General features: G+C 36.7%; 1 long non-coding RNA gene across 1 annotated transcript; it reads right to left on the bottom strand.

The window, feature by feature from the left end:
- Positions 1–510: 510 nt before the first annotated feature.
- LOC125616615 lies at positions 511–10,063 on the bottom strand. The gene is made up of 3 exons (XR_007347343.1): positions 10,052–10,063; positions 5,774–5,776; positions 511–700 (listed from the first exon to the last, which is right to left on the bottom strand). It is a non-coding gene; the product is annotated as an uncharacterized LOC125616615 (long non-coding RNA).
- Positions 10,064–19,308: the final 9,245 nt, after the last annotated feature.

Genomic DNA, 19,308 nt, shown 5'->3' with positions numbered 1-19,308 from the left:
GGCAGAACAAGAATGTAGTGAGGGGACTCCGTATAAATTGTTTGAGCACCTCTAAAAACAGTAGAAAAACAAAATTTGCTTCTCTAGAAGTAGAAAATCTCCCATGTCAAGTTCCACCACAAAAAAAAATCCTTTATTTCTTCTCTCTCAGTCTCCAAGAGCAGATTCCTAGGATATAAACCCCAAAAAATCTTTACCTAATTTTTCGAAATACAAAAACTCACAAAAAGAATACAAAAAAGATCCATCAAAGTGCTTTTCCCATGGGAGAGGATTCTCTATTCTTAATTAGAATTTCTAGAATTGCAATTTCGTCTTTCTAAAGACGAAAAATTCCCAGATGCTATAAGTTTAATGTCATAAATTTTTGCTCTAATTCACTTACTTTCTACAATTCAACCCACAATACTCTGAAATCCTAAGCATGCTTAGCTTGTGGAGAGAAATTCCAAACCCACTAAATTTTTAAAATTCACGCTGGTGTCCCTATTCCGGTGCCATTTACTGTGATACACAACTAAACTGGTCAGGGTCACTCCAGAAGAACTGGGCTGGCACGAAATAACGACACACAGACAGAGAAATACCTTTTTCTTTAGGTTCTGTGATGGCCCCTCTGACCCAGCTCCCACCAAGGAGGCAAAGCAGGCAACAAAGAGAAGGAACATGTCTTGAACCCAGGTTTTATTAATGGGGGGAGCTAATCCATGGAACATTCAATCCCAAAAAAGGGCAAAGGGTAGGATTACAACAAACAGGTGGGTATAATTCAACCCCATGGGGTGATGCCCACTCCCAGAGCTGCACCTTTCTTATCCAAGCAGAGGTAAAGTCCACCTGCATTGCAGGGTGCAATACCAGTCCAGTACCTCTTTAATCAGGACTTCAAGGTGTATACGTAGCTCCTGTCCAGAGCGACTCCTGACATTGCTAAAATGTATTTGTAACCCCAAATCATTACTCATGGTGTATTAATGGTCCTATGTGGATAAGTGTAGAGCAGCAAAAAATTGAGGCACCCCAAACACATGTTCTCAGTTGAGGTTGAACAAGTGATGCTCTGCCTTCTTGTTTCAAGTTCTATACCATGTCCTTTTTGCAGTTTGTTTAGTGCCAAGATTTTTATTTTTGTTTCTTGTTGGTGATTTCAACTGTTTAAAGTAACCCCAACTATAGTGTTGAAGTACTGTCTAGTTCCCCTAGCACAAAAATGCTGTGATGTGCCTTAGGGAGAAAATACATGTGTTAAAAAGCTTTATTCCAAACAAGTTATAGTACTTGTAGCCATGAGTTCATTGCTAATGAATCAACTGTATATCTATTAATAAGTTTTCTTTAAACAGAAAAACACATGAAACACAGTCATGTGTTGATCAGTTGATGAAAATTTTGTGGCCAGAGGCTTGTAGGAATTTAGCCCTATATTTTCCCTATGAGCAATGGTTTAATATTCAATCAGTCAGTGCCATATCTCCCATGAATAAACAAGAATCAACTGTGGGCTCAGAGGACTCTTTAGCTGGTCAATTAGAATGAGTGGGCTTTTAGAGACCTGGAGCCATTAAGATTTGAATATTAAAGTTAATGAAAATACATGTACACAGCACTCACATGTCAGTACAGCTGACATCATTGTTCTTGCCCACTAGACTGTAAACATTACAAAGGTGGGGGAAAAGTTTGCATATTTTAGTTATGTTTCAAGAATCTATCAAGGTCTCTGATATACAGAAAATGTTCAATAAGTATCTGATTCAATTATTGATTGATTCATTTATTTATTCAAGAAATATTTATTGAGCCTCTACTATGTGCCAGAATTTATATTAGGGGAAGGATATATACAACAGTAATAAAACAGGCAACCGTCTTGTCCTTAAGGAACTTACATTCGGATGGAAGAAGACAGATCATAAAGAACTATAGAAACATAAGTCAGGTACTAAATGAAAAATGCAAAAAAAGGATAAGCAGAACAGACAGTACTGGGGTTGGTGAGGGTTGCTATTTTGGTCAAAGGACAGTCTGATAAGAAAAAAGAAGAAACTTGAAGGAAGTAAGGTAGTAGCCCAGATGCCTATCTGGGATAAATGCATAGTGCTTCAGGCAGAAGAGAACTTGACATGTTTGTGTAACAGAATGGAGGCTGAAGACAGTAACTCTCTTTATAAAGGAAAAAAAAAAGTGCCTTTCAGAAGAGGAAGTGTATGCCTGGTTCTGTAGAGACAAGCATTCTCACTTAGACTCTTTTGAGAAGTCAAACAGCAATATTAGTTAAAAATAGTATTTATAGTCAAGTGGATTATTCAGCATTTGAGAAGGGGCACCCCTTTCAAGAACACATAAAAAGGACCATGTGCTTTGATTGCTAACAATGGAAAGTAGAAATAGTCACTTTTTTCTCATATCAAATCTTATAATACACAAAAAACAATCCCTTGAGGATATTAACTATTTATGAACATAAAATATATGCTTTAAACCTCCTACTCAGTTTCTGAGTAGGAGGCTTTAACTGCCATGTTCCTTGAATTCCTATTCAAACCTTGTTTCCCAGGAAAGAAAAAACCAAAATGAAAGAATACAGGGAAAAACAGGAAGCAGTCCCAACTAACCAGCAATGTTTCCATTTTATCAAATAACAATTTCTTTTAAAAAGAATGTAAGGGTATATATCTAGGAGTTTCTTTCTTTCTTTGGGTACTGGGGAATTGAACTCAGGGCACTCAATCACTGAGCCACATCTCCAGGGGTTTCTATAGTCAATATTATTCTCTTACTATTGCTTGTGTTATAGTGACCAAATATGCAAATGAGTATTTATAAAGCTAGTCATTAGAGATTAAGAGATTATATTCTACAGTTATTCCTCTTTGTAATAATATTTAATTTATTTTTATTGCTAAAAATATGACTAACATCACTATGAAAATTTAAAAAGGTTAGATGCCAAATGTAATAAAGAAAAAAATCCTTGTTGAAATACAGAACAGGTAGGCCATACTAAAATTGTGTACCTGTAATCTATTGATAATACAGTTGACATTCCTGATTTCTCTGGGACTTTATACATCTAATAAAATAATCTACTCAAAGCCCTCACCTCCAGTAGATAAAGGAAAACACTAGGGAAAGGACATTACCTTTTTAGAGAGACTGCATTCAGCCATCAGTGCATCCGATGATGGAATCTAACCTAAGAGTATTCCATTAAAGCTCATTATTTCTGTATGTGAATAGAGGGATAGAGTCACACGGTACTGAAATGCAGCTTCATAGCATTTGTGCTTTCATATCAGCAAACCAAAATTGCATTTTAAGCTCAGAGCCAAAAAATTTCAAATCCAGGTACTTTAAAAAGTCTACCCAAAAATTCCACCCAAACCTCTGATATGGAACCATATACACCAGTTTGATTGCTTACTGGTCAATGGCTAGAGAAAATCCATTGCCACCCCAAAAGCCTAAAACCACTGCTCATTAACTGGAGAGACATTTCAGATGCCTAAGTAGCTAAGACAGGTGAAAATAATTTTATGAAAACAATGATGAGTTAATACTCAATTTCTGGCCCCAAACTCAAATTTTATGGGGAAAAAAGAATAAGGCCATTTGTATTTTGTTTTGGCTTCTTCCCCCCCTCTTGCTCTGCCAGAATTCTTTCACGCTGTGTTTGTCTTTAGGGTTCAGGGGAGCATCATGTCTGTGGCTGGCCTCTGCATGTGAGTAAAAGTCAGTTTTCTACTTGCTAAATTATTTATGAGCTCAGCTGCTGTTTGGATTTTTTATTGAATATATTTTTAAATAAATATTTTATAAGCAGCCAGAGGCTATTGGTATTTGACGCGTTTCAGAAAATTAAAGAATAAAATTTAAATTGCAGCAAACAAAGACAAAAAGATCACAAGTCCCTGTTGATAGAACATTCACATTATACACAGAGTGGATGATTTAGACACTGTTTAAATAAACTCCTCATCAAACCACATTTTTTTAATTAAGACAATTTTTCCTTTAATAGAGAAGTGAAATTATAGCACTTTATTTTCATCTGTGATATTCAGTATAGTATTGAGTTGGATCTTGATGTTCTCAATGCTTTCAGCATTACATATAGGCTCTGAGCTTTATTCTGAAGCCTCTCATAATTGTTAGTTTGTAAAGCTGTTACTCTACTAGTGATTTTTTTTTATTATTAACAATGACCTGCCTACTATTTTCCAAATCTCCTGTACTTCACCCAAAACTGAAAGTTTGGATTTTATTTTTAATATGAATTTAGTGTTTTCTAGTCATTAGGATAAATAAAATGAATGGAGACTCATAAGTTAAGTGCCTTTAAAAACTAACTGAACAAGGAGTAAAAGAGAGGGGTCAAATGAAACACTGAAATCTCTGGCAGTGGGTCTGGGAGATTTTCTAGTGCTGATGCAATAGAAACAGAGCCATCAGGGGAGGTTTCACTGCAGAGAGATGACGAAAAAGCTGGAATCTTATGTTCTGATGTCAACATTTCCTGCTTTTGAATCTCCTTTGTTGTCTATGAAACCCAGGATTCAGGGTCTTTGTGGTGATCACTGAGCTTCCATGGTGACTACAGAGACACAGCTTCCCTGGCCCCAAGATCCCAAGTTCACAGGACTGGGATATTGCCAGCTCTACTGCCCTATTTTTGCTAATTCGTTTCCCCAGAGTCAGAGTCATAACCTTTAGATTAACCTAGTACCTGGGTTCTCCCAACTCACCAGTTGCTATACAATTTCCTTCCTATGGGCCTGAGATGCCTCTGAATTCCAAGGCATATACAAATTACTCAATTAATGTTGAATAAAATTTTTTTCTACCAATAAAAAGAACTCCTAGATGAAAACTACACATCCTCCCAATTCCTTTATATTGAACTTTGTTCAGTTGTCAGAACCTTGATACCTCTCATTTAAAACACCAGCTTTCTGTGATGACTTAGACAATGTACCTTTTTACCTGCAACTTCTATAGTTGACTCAGAAGTCACCTTTTCTGTCTCCTCAACCAATAGAGATCTGTCTGCACCAACAATATGTGACATTATTTTAGACAAATAATTTAAACAAATAGTGTTTCTTTGCTGTAGGGCAAGATTTGACTAGATTATATCTGTGGTTCTTCTCTTTCATAATTATAGCTTACAGTATCTATGTGGAATTGTACTACTATAAAACCAGGTTCTGTCTCTTTTACTCTCTAATAGAGTGTGAGGATAAAATTCAAACAATTTCATTAAAAAAAATCTGGCAGACTGAACTTCCTCCAACAAAGAAATGTACTCAAATACAAAGAACCCTGTAGCTGTAGCTGGAAGACCTTAATACAATCCCTAATTTCTCCACTTATTAGCTATAGGTAATTGAGCAAATCATTTAAAATTTCTGAGTTACTCATTGTGTTATTAAGCTTTTTCACACCATGATAAATACATGAGAAAAACAATTTAGGAGGAAAAATTTGTTCAGCTCATAGCTTGAGAGGTTTTAGTCCATGGTCAGTGTATCATCCTTAAAGAAAAGAAGGACAGTAAAACACTATGAATGGCCCTTTTCTATTCCTAAAAGCCTAGCCAAGTTAAGGAGGAAATGAGAGCAAGGTTGGGTCAGAATATACAAATTTATATTATCTTGAAGGACACTGGCTTTCTCTATGCACAATGGGAACTGGGGCAAGTTAGTGTTATCTGTAGATAGCAACTTTCTTCCATGTATCCCAGGACAGTTGCTCCTCAGGATGCTGGTCCTACAAGCTAAGAAAGCAAGCTAATGCTGATGATGTTACTGTGTCTGCAGCTTAATATTTAAAATCCCTCTATCAGTGGCAACTGGGGTGGAACTGAGGGTAGTATGGAAAGGACATGTTCATTTGTCCAGCCAGCAACTGCTGAACAAAACACCATGAGGGAGAAGAGGTAATGTTTACCCAGAACTGTGATGAACAGAGGTGCTATTTATTATTGAGCCTATCACTATGGTACTTTCCACATAAGCAATTCTCAATAAAACCCATGCTTGTAGGCTCTCTTTGGTATTTTCTTTGGTTTCTTTGCAGCATAATCCACTGCTCTGGTACAACTTGGATTTGAATGTGACAGTTGGCTGGTTCCGTTGCTTTGGTGAGACAGAACATTATAGTGGAAGGGTGTGGCAGGAAAAGCTGCTCAGCTCATGAACACTGCAGAGAGGGAGAGAGGGAGAGAAAGAAGGAGAAAGAGAAGGAAAAGAAGAAGAGGAGGAGGAGAAGGGAGAAGAATAAGGAGAAGAAGAAATAGGAGGGGGAAGAAGGAGGAGAAGGAGGAAGAGAGAAAGAGAAGGAGGAAGGATAAGGGACAAGATATTGTTCCCAAGAACACTCCCCCAGTGGCCTTCTTCCTCCAGCCATGTCCACCTGCCTGCAGTTTCCACCAACTCCCAGTAGTCTGTTCATCTATGGATAGATTAGTCCACTGATGAAGTTAGAGTCCTTATAATTCAGTCAATTCTCCAAAGCTTCACCTCTGAATATTTCTGCATTGGAGATCAAAACTTTAACACATGGGTCTTTGGGGAACACTTCATATCCAAACCATAACACTCATATACAATATATGTATATAAAGTCCCATCTATTTCATGTATTTTGAGGCTCAAGAAGATCATTTGTAGGTTTGGAGGTATAGCTCAGGGGTAGAGTGCTTGCCTAGTATGCTCAAGCCTTTTGAGTTGATTTCCAGCTCTGCAAAACAAGATTTTTTAATTTAAAAATTAGGAAATTGGGCTGGGGATGTGGCTCAAGCGGTAGCGCGCTCACCTGGCATGCGTGCAGCCGGGGTTCGATCCTCAACACCACATACAAACAAAGATGTTGTGTCCGCCAAAAACTTTTAAAAAAATATTAAAAATTCTCTCTCTCTCTCTCTCTGTCTCTCACCTCTCTTTAAAAAATAAATAAATAAAAAATAAAAATTAGGAAACCAAATTATATAAATAGAAAGAAGATAATTTATATGAAAATACCCTATAAGTATAAAAAGCACAAAACAAATGTAAGATGATATAAATATTTACATCAATATTTATGACTATTATTTATAGTCATCCATATTTCTGAACTCACCAAAAATTAAGGAAGTTATGTAGAAGTTGATTTCTAGAATAAAGTCTCTCTTCTTTTGAGTCCATGCATGTAATCTCCATAAAAGGAGACTATAAATCTCTTCATCGAAGCCAAATGAGGGAATTGCCACAAAAGAACAAGTGGAGCTATGCAAGTCACATGATGATTACTATGCACCTGTAAGGAAATGAAAGCAGAATATCTAAATTGGTAACAGAATTTTCATTGAATTCTCTTAATTAGCTCACTCCAGGGGAATGAATATAATCCACTCTTTCCATTTCCAGAGGCTTCCAATGTGTCAGGAGTCTATTTTTATTACATGAATTGCTTTACAAATAAGCACAGTGTGAAGCATCAGTAGTTTATAAAAACTGCATTAATGTACCAATTTGTTTAGAAGCCAAGAAGAGAATATGATCACAGCCTAGAGAGAATGTAATGGGCCCAGCTTGAACTTTTTCTCAGCCAACACCATTGAACACCTGTTAGTAATAGTGAAGAAGTTTCAGAGACTATAGAGCATCTAAATACATTGCTCTAAATTCCACACTCCAGCAGTGGTGATTTATTTTCTCCTTAGTTCTCCATAGCTAAACCTTCTCAAGGAGTTAGTTTGGGAAAAAGAGATTTCTCTGTGCAAGACTCTCAGAGACATTCAGGATGGGCCAAAATTGAAAAGTAACTAGGCTCAATAAATTAGTGTATATGGATTAAGGAAAAACCAATTACATAAAATAAAAGGTATTTTTCTTGAAAAAAGATACGGTAAGCAAAGAAAAAATAAAATTAGTTGGAAGAAAATAGCATGAAAAAGTTATTATGCAAAAAGCTTATAAAAATAGGAAATAAAAGTTTCATTAACCATAGGAAAATGGGCTGGAGCCCAGAAAAATATGCAAATAGTTTTCAACCATAACAGAATGCAAATGGAAACATCACAAATACATCATTTCTCATCTTTACATCGGCAAATATTCAAACATTTGACAAAGTAATCTGTTGGAAAGGTCTACATAAGTAGAAACACCATACATGGCAAAATCTAGCAAAATTATACATGAATTTTTCTTTTATCCAAAAATTCCACATCTAGGAATCAACCCCCAAAAAACATAGGTAAAAATATAGAGATATAAGTATAAGGAATCCATTGCAGCATTGTTTGTAGTAGAAAAATGCTGAAAACAACCCTACTGTTGAAGTGATAAAATAAACTATAGGCCAGTGATTCTCAAATACTTTTGGTTTATTGTAATTACTCAGAGAACTTGTTAACACACAGGTTAGTGGGCCCCAATCCAAGCTTCCAATTCAGTGTCTTGGGTGTGGCCTGAGAGTATACACTTCTAAAAGTGATGGTGGCACTGCTGGTCCAGGCACCACTGATAAAGTATAACCACATAATGGGGTACTTTACAACTATGAAAAGCAGGAAAGAGTATTACTATCTATGATGCTATGGAATCATCTTTGAGTTGTGGTTTTTAGTGAAGAAAAGCAAAGTAGAAGGAAAAGTGTGCAATTCATACTTGTTATTCAAGAAAGGAGACATACAAATATGTATATATATATTTATATATGGACTATATTTGCTTATATTAAAATAATAAACCATAAATTTGGAGGAGAAAGGGAGGAAGGAAAAAGCATATAGTTAGACTTTTGGTATGCACCTTGTTTTACAGCTATGACTTTGGAAGAACATACATATTTTATTTAACTATAAAATAAAATAAAATTTAAATAAAAATTCTAACAAATTATGTGAAATAAATAAACCTAAATGTATTTCCAGCTGATGACAGAACCACACAGAACATAATAATTCCAAATAATTTAAAAACAAACTTGACTATAGAGCCTCTGTGGAATATGTCTCATGATATTAAGTGTAAAAAATAAAATAAAACCCCAATCTCTGGTGATCATACTGGTGGCAGTAGTGTAGGAATTGTTTTTCAAAGATGATTATATGTGATAAAGCAAATGAGTAAATATTGGATATCTTTACTGTTTTTAGTTCTATGATTCTCAATCATCATTGATAAACAGAATACTTGGCATGGGAGAAAAGAAGATTTATATAAAAAATAGAAGAGCTTATGTATAAATATTGTAATCTTGAATTTGTCATATTAGTATTAACTTGTAATTTATCTTTCAAAAAAAAACCCACAAAATAAAATTCTTTCTTTGTCCTATAAAAAGGCCAGATAGACTGTGTTTTCTAAATACCATTTCTCACTAAAAGGAAACAGAAATCCTTGGAAAAAATGGTGGGATCCTAGGACTGAAGCAGGAAATACACAAGTCTGCAAGGAATCAGACAACTTTAATCCTTTCAAAAAGTACTCTGCAGTCCACTTAGATTCCTGCTAACCAGAAGGGATCTACTTTGAGGCTCAGTGAGAATGATAACGGCAATGGACCAAACCTCATCAAATATGTTTAAAATAATGAGTTAATAATATTTTAAAAGAAAAGAAAGAAAAAGAGGCTAAATTAGCTTAAGACATGTCAATGATCCAACTTTTTCTGTTGTCATACATGTTATTTTTATTCAAAGTCTTTTGGCTGTGTGTGTGTGTGTCTGTGTGTGTGTGTGTTTCTTTGTTTTGTTTTTGGTTCTGGAGATTGAACCTGGGAGCATTGTACCATTGAGTTATAGCCCCATCCCTTTTGTTTTTTGCTTCCTTTCTTCCTTTCTCTCCCCCTCTCCCTCCCTTCCTTCCCCTTCTCTTTTTTCTTTTCTTTTCTTTTCTTTTAATACAGATTGTCACTAAATGGCCTAGGATGAGCAGCTGGAAACTGCAATTCTCCTTCCTCGACCTCCCTGGTAGTTGGGATTACAGGCGTGCACCAGCATACCCAGCAATCAGACTCTTGCTAAATCCTAATCACAGTTGAGAATTATATATTTGGGTACCCATTCAATGAGCCCATCATCTCTTCTCAGTCATCTTTTTTTAAAAATATTTTTTCAGTTGTGTATGGACCTTTATTTTATTTATTATTTATATATGGTGCTGAGAATCGAACCCAGTGCCTCACACATGCTAGGCAAGCGCTCTGCCACTGAGCCCCAGCCCCAGCGCCAGCCCCTCTTCCCAGTCATCTTTAAGGGACATATTTTCTTTTCTTTCTTTTTATGGGCACATCATAATTATACATAATAGTGGAATTCATTATGCCATATTCATACATGCACATAACATAATTTGATCAATCTCATTCCCCTTTACCTTTCCTTTCCCTATTTTTCTTCCTCCCTCTACTGATCTCCCTTCTATTATGTTTATTATTGGAATCAGTGCATTGTTACTATATATAAAAACAGGATTCATTGTGATATATTCATACAAGGACATAGCATAATTTGGTGGATTTCATTCCCCAGTACTTCCCCATGACTCCCCCTCCTCCCATTCTCTGAATCCCCCTTCTCTACTGAGAATCAACCATTTTAAAAGCTGATCAATAAGAGAAAAAAATAGATTCCTATTATATTTGAGACATAAAATAATATACAACTAAATTGGGAAATAAATTATTTCTTGTTTCATGTATTCCAGGAAAGTGTCTTTAAGTGCTCTGATAGAAAAGAAAAAAAAGAACAAAAGAAGTCCAGTGATGTGTCTGGAGACATAGCTCAGTGATAGAGTGCTTGTCTAGCAAGCACAAGACCCTGGGTTCACCCCTAACACTGAAGAGAAAAAAACAACAAAAACTCTATGATGTGTTATATCAAACTTAGTGGTATGAAATCTAGACTTCTAATCATAAATACAATACTACTACTTATTGAATATTTACTACATGCTATTAACTGTTCTAGGCATATTATACATGTTAACTAATTTAATACTTTCAACAATACTATAAAATAAGTGCTAATCTTATCTGCATTTCGTAGATGAGGAAACAGAAAGAGGCAGGTCAAGGTTACCATAATAGAAAACCATAGAACTAGGATTTAAATGGCAGTAGTTTTGCTGCAGAGTCTAAGTTCTTAACGAGTTTTTCAAAAAGGAAAGAGAAGAGACATAGCATTCATGTCACCACACAGTGGGCACTTTGTGGCAGCGAGGAAAAACACTGAAGCAAAAGACAGGCTGTGTTTCAAAACTTCTGTGTCATTCTGAACAGGTTTCTGCATCATTTTGAGTCTCAGTTTCCTCATCTGTAACATGCAAATATATTAACTTTTTTTCACTTCAGAATTCTATTTTGATATTTTGATAAGTGATATTTATCTACTTGAACATATTGATTCCATTTCCAAGTTACACATATATTTTCTCAACTTTGTCTACAATGAAATATGTCTAAAATCAGACATCTCAGAGGGCTCCTTAGCAATCTGGACCCTCATCATTTGTTATACTTTATTTTTCTACTATCCGTCCCCCCCCCCAAATATTTCTTACTCAATTTCAATCCATCATCTCTTGCATTTATTTTTTAAATTGCTATCAAAATAAATAACAAGGACTGGGTGTGTTGACACATGCCTGTAATCCCATCAACTTGGGGGGCTGAGGCAAGAGAATCACAAGTTTGAGGCCAGCCTGGGAAACTTAGCAAGACCCTGTCTCAAAATAAAAAAAAAAAAATGTTTAAAAAAAGGATAGGGAGAGCTCCATGGTAGAGTGCCCTGGGTTCAATCCCCAGGGACCTAATAAATAAATACATAGGAAGAAAGCACAGCCTTATGGAAAATTAAATCTGGTTTTCTTTATTAATGTAAACACAACCATTATTTACATGTTATAATTCTATTATCATTCAGTTAATATTTCAGCTTCTAGTTCCTGGTTTTTCCTATTTTACAATCTATACAGATTGAACGCTCTTTGAGGGGGTTAGGATGCAAAGAAAAACTGTAATCATGAATTTATTTCAAATATCTTGTCTGACATTATCCAAATATCCCTTTTAGGCATTACCATATATTCTTAATAAATCCTATGAGTCATAATACTTTATACCACATAATTTACATTGAATTTTGCAACATAAAGGGCAAGTTTTTATTTCCTGCTGCAATTTTTTAACTTCTCTGAGTTTCTTTCCTGTTGTTCCTTTTCCTTATATTTATAGACTTTCCTGAAAAGGACCTAATACAACATTTTATATTTGTATACTGTTACTCCATCACTCATTGTTTAATTAAGATTTTAAACATGGAAAGAGCAGTCCCACGCAAGCTTCATTCGGAGCTTCACATATTGACATATTGTTGGTATTATGACCTCTTTATCTACAGACCCTCAGCCAGTTTTCATTGAATCATTTTATTTTGTGATTGCTCAAGTTTAAGTCTAATTTGCTTTATTTAAAATTGCATGAGAAATTGCCAAATGATTTGATAATGTTCAAATATAACTGCCATCCCATAAGGGAGTCATTTCATAATTCTATCAAAACTGCAATTGGTTTTGTCAGAAGCAATTTGTTTTATAGAACCCTTTACTTATTTCAAATTACAATTCTCCTAGCCTTTAGATATTTGCATTTTCTTTTAATGTTTCTGACATTATGTGATGGTGCTGAAGTTAGACTAAGAACAGATTTATTGCTGTCCTTCATATTTATATATGATAACACACTGTTCTATGAGTAAGAAAAGTTTAAAAAACTGAAGGTGATCAGTAGTGTCTATCTGAATGTCATGCACAGTGTCTATCTGAATGCTATGTTAGAGGATATTTATTAAATATTTTCTAATGGATACCACTATTTGTGTTTTTGGTTTCTCTCTGGAAGCTGCATGGAATTTATGCTGAACTCGAGCCAAGCCTCTGATTGCCATATCTCAACATAATATGCCTGCTATTATCAATTCCAAGTGATAATCTACTAGGCCCCATTACCCATATTGGTATTGTTTTTGAATTATTTGCTTCCTGTTGTTACAATTCTGGGGTATCTTCTTGTTATAATAATTGTTGCTGTCATTACCATGTCATTGTCATTATAATCACCATCATCAGGTCAGAATCCTGAACTTTATGTATGCTAGAATGGCATACATCACAGAGAAGGCTCATTTTCTGCTCCTGAAAGATGAAATATCTAGGTAAATTTCTCTTATCACTAACCTTGTTTCACATTTACTTTATGTGCTACATGCTATGTTAAGAAATTTACAGACATTATCTTATTGAATTCTCAAGGTAGAAATTTTTATTTCCATTTAACAGATGATAAATTGAAATTCAGTGAAGATAGGTAATTTCCTCAAAGTCACACAGCAATGTACTGATAGAGCCAAACTTAATTCTTATGCATAAAAAATACATAGGGATGGAGGAACTTCTGACCACATGGGGAAAAAAAGGGGGGAACTGGTATCCAGGTCATGTTTACAGAATGTGGAGTGAAGGCTAATTGGAAGCTCAAGGAGAAGAGAGACAGGAAAATCTCCTAATTAATGGAAAAAGAGCAGGAAGAGAGAAAGGAAAGAGTAACATTGTTATAGAATTCTTTATTTCATTAACATAAAATATCACCCTTGGTTTTATTCAATACTTTTCACCTTGCTTAAGATTCATCCGACTTTTTTTTTTTTCTTTTTCTTTATTGCAGACCTGGGGATCAACCCAGCCTTAGACCTGCAAGGCAGGTGCTCAACCACTTTGTTACCAGCTTTTCATTGCTGTGACCAAAATACCTGACAAGAACGACTTAGAGGAGGAAAAGTTTATTTTGCCTCATACTTCAAAAGTTCAGTCCATGGTTTGCCAACTCCATTCTCTTGGCCCAAGTGACACAGAACATCATGGTGGAAGGGTGTGACAGAGGAGTTCTACTCAGCTTATGGTAGTGAGGAAGCAGAGAGAGGGAAGGGAAGGGGCCACAGGAAAGATGAGCCCCTTCCAGGGCACACCCCCCCCAGGGACCTACCTCCTCCAGCAGTGCTCCATCTCCCTACAGTCACCACCCAGTTAGTACATTCAAACTTGGATGGACTGATTAGGTTAGAGCTCTCATAATTTAATCATTTCACCTCTGAATATTCCTGCATTAACCCAGGATCTTTTGGGGAACACCCCATATCTAAGGCATAACAACCACTGACTGACTACATTCCATGTCCTCCAACTGATTTTAATACAACAGCTATATTGAATGGACTGAGCTTAAGAGAATAAAATTATAAAAACAAATATCATATTCCACCAGTCCTTAGTAAACTTACTCCATCAAACAGTACATTCTGTCCTTGGATAAAATTAAATCCTAGACAGTTCTCATAGTTCTTTGATCACTCTTAGATAATATGTAAATTCTCTCTCTCTCTCTCTCTCTCTCTCTCTCTCTCTCTCTCTCTCTCTCTTCACATTTAGAGGCCCAATCCAGTATGAGAATGAGATGAGAATTCCAAACTCCATTTTTGTGTGTATAGCACTAAGAATTAAATCCAGGGGCTCTCCACGAACAGGGTCTTACTAAACTGCCAAGGGTGGCCTTGAACATATGATCCTTCTGCCTCAGCCTCCCAAGTTCCTGGAATTTCAGGTATATGCCACGACCCCCAGCTCCAAACTTCATTTTACTTAGTTGCCCCTCTACAGGATTGGGTCTGCTTTAGCCATGGAAGTCTGTAACAAGGCAGAAGAATGTGAACAAATCATATTTCCTTTGCTCACCTCCTTCCTCCAAGGCTGGGTCTAGGGGAAAGGGTCATGACATTATCTACAAATATTACTGTGATCTGGATATTCAAGTTGACTTTCTCCTCAGGAGCATTTTTGTGGATTTCTCAGAGACAAACCCAATGGAACATCTCATGCATGATTGATCCTTTGATTTCAGTTGGCTGCTTTTCACTCGTCTTTCATCTCTTGGCTCCCATGGGTTACTATTGAGTTGGGCACCATCATCCTTTCTAGATGACCTTTGGATATAGATTCCTTTTCTAGATTTTTCCACCCAAGGTGGTTAATTTTCAGTAAATAGGAAACACAGATTGTCTCACCTGTCATGAGCTATCAATACATGTGGCTCACTCTCTAAGCAGCTTGCTTCTCTCACCTCTGCTGCTTCAAGCCAATATTGCCACAGGTGTCATTGTCGTCGTCTTCTTCTTCTTCTTCTTCTTCTTCTTCTTCTTCTTCTTCTTCTTCTTCTTCTTCTTTTTCTTCCTCCTCCTCCTCCTCCTCCTCCAGCCTCCTCCTCTTCTTCCTCCTCCTTCTTCTTCTTCTGTTGGGGGGATTGAACTCAGTACCTTGTGCATGTTAGACAAGCACTGTACCACTGAGTTGCATCCCCATCCCTTTTTATTTTAAGACAGTGTCTTGCTAAATTGCCCATTCTGACCTTGAATTTGCAATCTCCTTGCCTCAGCCTCCAAAGTCACTGGGATTACAGGTGTGTGCCACTGTACCCAGCTCAGGCCAATTTTATAATCTTATTTTTATAAACAGATCCCAAGCAAATTACCATTTTTCCTTTAGACTCCATATACTTTCTCTCTGTTTTGAAAATTCAAAAGAAAAAAAAACTGGGGAAGTTATCGTTGGAAGGAGCAGAGAGCATAGTGGGGAAGACCCCTGTGGCTCAGCCTTAGCTGCTATCTTTGCCTGCCACTGAACACTTGGAAGGAACATTTTTCACCTTCCCTCGCTTCCTGACTTGCTTTCATATGAACATGGCCCTAACCACGTTAGCCAAGCCCCTACACCTCTACCCCAATCCCTATTCATTATTTTACTTCCTAGCACTTTCTCACTTTTGTATTCAACATAGAACTTATGAAAGTAGAAAGTTTATTTAGCTGCTTCACTGCAACCAGAAAGCAATTCTCTCCCCTAGCCCACTTTCATGAGTTCCCAGCCTCAGTCATTGTCCCCAAAGTAAGCAGTCACTTGGTCCATTGAATCCTGAGGCTGCTTCACATGATCAGGCAGAGGAGCATCCTTAAGGTCAATTGCTATTCTGACTATGGCCTTTGCTTCTGGCTGGCTATGGATTCTCCAGACCATAGGCGAGGCCTTTTTGGGCTCAGGCTCTGGCACCCTCTAGTGGCCATTGACAAGCATGCAAGGTCAGCACTGACTTCTAGACCCCTGCCTGCTGGAGGCTGGGCTCTTCTTAAAGGCATCATTACCCTCTGGTAACAATCCAAATGCAAGAGCAAAGATTGGAATTGAAAAGGAGAATTGAGCATCCACAATCTTACCATCGCCTGCAACATTGCCCCCCCCCGCCCTCGCATTCCTCTTAAAGAAATTCACAATTGGAAGACACTGTTAATCAACTTTCTATTACTATAATAAATACCTGGGATAATCAACTTAAACAAAGAAAAGATCTATTTTGGTTCACAGTTTTAGATATTTCAGTTAATGATTTATTTGTTAGCCCCATTACTAGGCTGTGGTGAGGTAGCACATTATGGTGGAGGCACATGGTAGAGCAAAACCACTCACCTAATGACCTGCAAGAGAAAAAATAGAAAAGAAACCAGAGTTGTGGAGTGCCCTTCAGGGGCCCACTCCCAGTGACCCAAAACCCTTCCACTAGACCCCATCTCTTAACATCTCTACCACCTCCCTGTAGCACCAAGCTGGATGCCAAGTCTTTAGCACATGGGGCTTTGGGGGACATTCCAGATCCAAACTATACACACACTCCCAATTTTTTCTTTTTTTTCTTTTTTTTTTTAATTTTTTATTGTGGGTTGTTCAAAACATTACAAATTTCTTGACATATCATACCAATTTTTTCATTTAGAAATTCTTACATCTGGTTTCCAGGAAAGGAATAGAGGACTATCTTACGGGTCTCAAAATTGAGAGGAAAACTTAAGAAGTAAGCTGCTTAGAGAGTGAGCCACATTTATTGATAGCTCATGACAAGTGCCTCCCTTGGCCATAGACAACAAGAAAACCTCTCTTCTTTCTTAGTAGCATTACGCTGCAGGTTCAGTGTCCCCAACTAGTGATATGACTATTTGAAGACTTTGCCAGGAAATCTACCAGTGACCTCTACCCACAGGACAGGTACTTCAAAATAATGAAAGGGAATGATGTAGTCATGAGGTTTTTGTTCCTAGAAAGACTCCAGTGGGACCAAGTGAGAAGAGGTAATAATATACATCATCAGCAGGTTGGACTTACCTTCCCTAGAGGACCCACTCTGATCTGGCCCAGTGCTCCAGACACAAGGAGTGGTATCCCTCTTCTTGTGGCAGTGTGGCTAGTGGGGGCACCTTGTTCTCTGGTAATTAGAGACTCAGGTCTGCATTTCTTATGACATGAGTTTACACAAATATGGATGAAAGTTAACAATGCATAGCAAAGGATGACACCGTGAGAGCAGGCACTGCTCTTGATGCCTTGTGGTCCTCAGCCCTCCTTGGCCATGATCCCATGATCAGTGATCTCTCACAAGGCAAAGTGTGGCCTATGGGTCAAACCTGTCTTACCACCTCTTTTTGTACAATCCATGAGCTAAGAATGCTTTTTACAATTTTAAGTGGTTGAAAAAAAAATCAAAATAAGAATCAAATTTCATGACATGTGAAAATTATATAAAATTAAAACTTCTATGTTCATAAGTAAGGTTTTATTGGAATATAGACTCATTCGTTTGTTTATATAGCCTCTAGAGTTGTTTTGGTATCATAGTGGCAGAGATGAATAGTTGCAACAGAGACCTTATGGCCCACAAATCCAAAAATATTTACCACCTGGACCTTAATAGAAAAAGTTGGCTGACCTCTCTCCTAGAAGACCTATGCCTTTTAGTTCATTACAGATTTCAGGGAACCGATTGGTTAGAGCAAGGAATTTGTAGTGGAGCCTAGCAGAGAATGAGTTCACACTGCAAAGGCCCTAACTGAAGATTCTGAATTTAATCTAGTAAGTCCATACAAAGCCTTTACAGTTGGTACCAGGAGCAAAGCAGTACATTCTAGAAACTTAAGATGGCATCAGCAGGTAGGAAGAACTAAATGAGAGGAGAATTCTGTGCTAGGGAGACTCGTGATGAGCAATAACGATTCAGGGCTTGAAATAAAAAAAAGTCTAAGATGAAGAACTGGTAATTCTTTAAAAAAAATTTAGTGTAGATGGACACAATATATTTTTTTTACTTATTTATTTTTATGTAGTATTGAGGATCAAACCCAGTGTCTCATGCATGCTAGGCAAGTGCTCTACATCTAAGCCACAACCCTAGCCTAAGAACTGGCTATTGCTAACATTCTTGGGGACAATGATAGAGGGCATCAGATAAGCTGTGATCAAAGAAGCAGAGACAAGGAGGCCAGGTCACAGGTAGAATGAGGTCAAGAGACACTAAGACCCTGTGCTATGAAACATCTGAACACCTCAGAGGAGAATGTGATTTTGCCAGCTGGCATCATTTTTAGCCAGATGATCCTGCAGGTAGATTTATTTTTACTTTCTAGTAGCATCTTTAAAAATACAACTTAGTGCTTGATAGATATGGAGCAAAGGAATGAACACATGAGATAAGTTATTAATAATAATAAAGACAAAATTATTGTGTAAAATCATAAGTTGAAATGACTGATGAACTCTCCAATTCAATAAGTCTCTTTCTGATAACCCCAAATAAAGATCCTACCCAGACACTTCAGGGTTCCTTGCCTTACTTTTCTATTAGATTGAAATTATCTAGTATGATCAATTATTAAGGAGAGAAAAATCACCATAATTTTCCAAACAAAATAAGGTTACATAATTGACCCTAAAATTGATGTCAGAATATAAGCTATTATTTCAGTTTTACAAAATTCTATGAGTAAATATGTTTGCTCCTGGAAAGGAGAAAACTGTGAAGTTAATATTATTTTAAAAGAAAGTGTATTGAAAAATGAAAATAACTACCTTATTACTTGAATTTGAGATAGAGAACTATTTCTACTACTCAGAATTCATCCTTAGTAAATATACTAGCAATTTTAAGGCCCAAATTAAATTTTGAATTTAAGACTTCAGTGAAGTGAACTTCAAGAGAAAGAATAGTTGGTTTTTATCTTTTACATTTCCATTTTTAGGGTGGGGGAAATTTTTCTGAAAAAGTGGTTAACAGCCATATAAATAAATCTTTGTAATAGATATAGGTAAGATGTTTTTTTGAATGACTATTTATTAGCATGAAGTTGAGGATAAGTCCCTGAGATTTTGTGCACATTTAATTTTCTTTTAT

The sequence above is a fragment of the Marmota marmota genome, unplaced genomic scaffold (assembly GCF_001458135.2).
Source record: "Marmota marmota marmota unplaced genomic scaffold, marMar, whole genome shotgun sequence".
Lineage (NCBI taxonomy): Eukaryota > Metazoa > Chordata > Mammalia > Rodentia > Sciuridae > Marmota > Marmota marmota.
The sequence above is the reverse complement of the archived record's forward strand: the minus strand, read 5'-3'. Positions and strand labels throughout refer to the sequence as shown.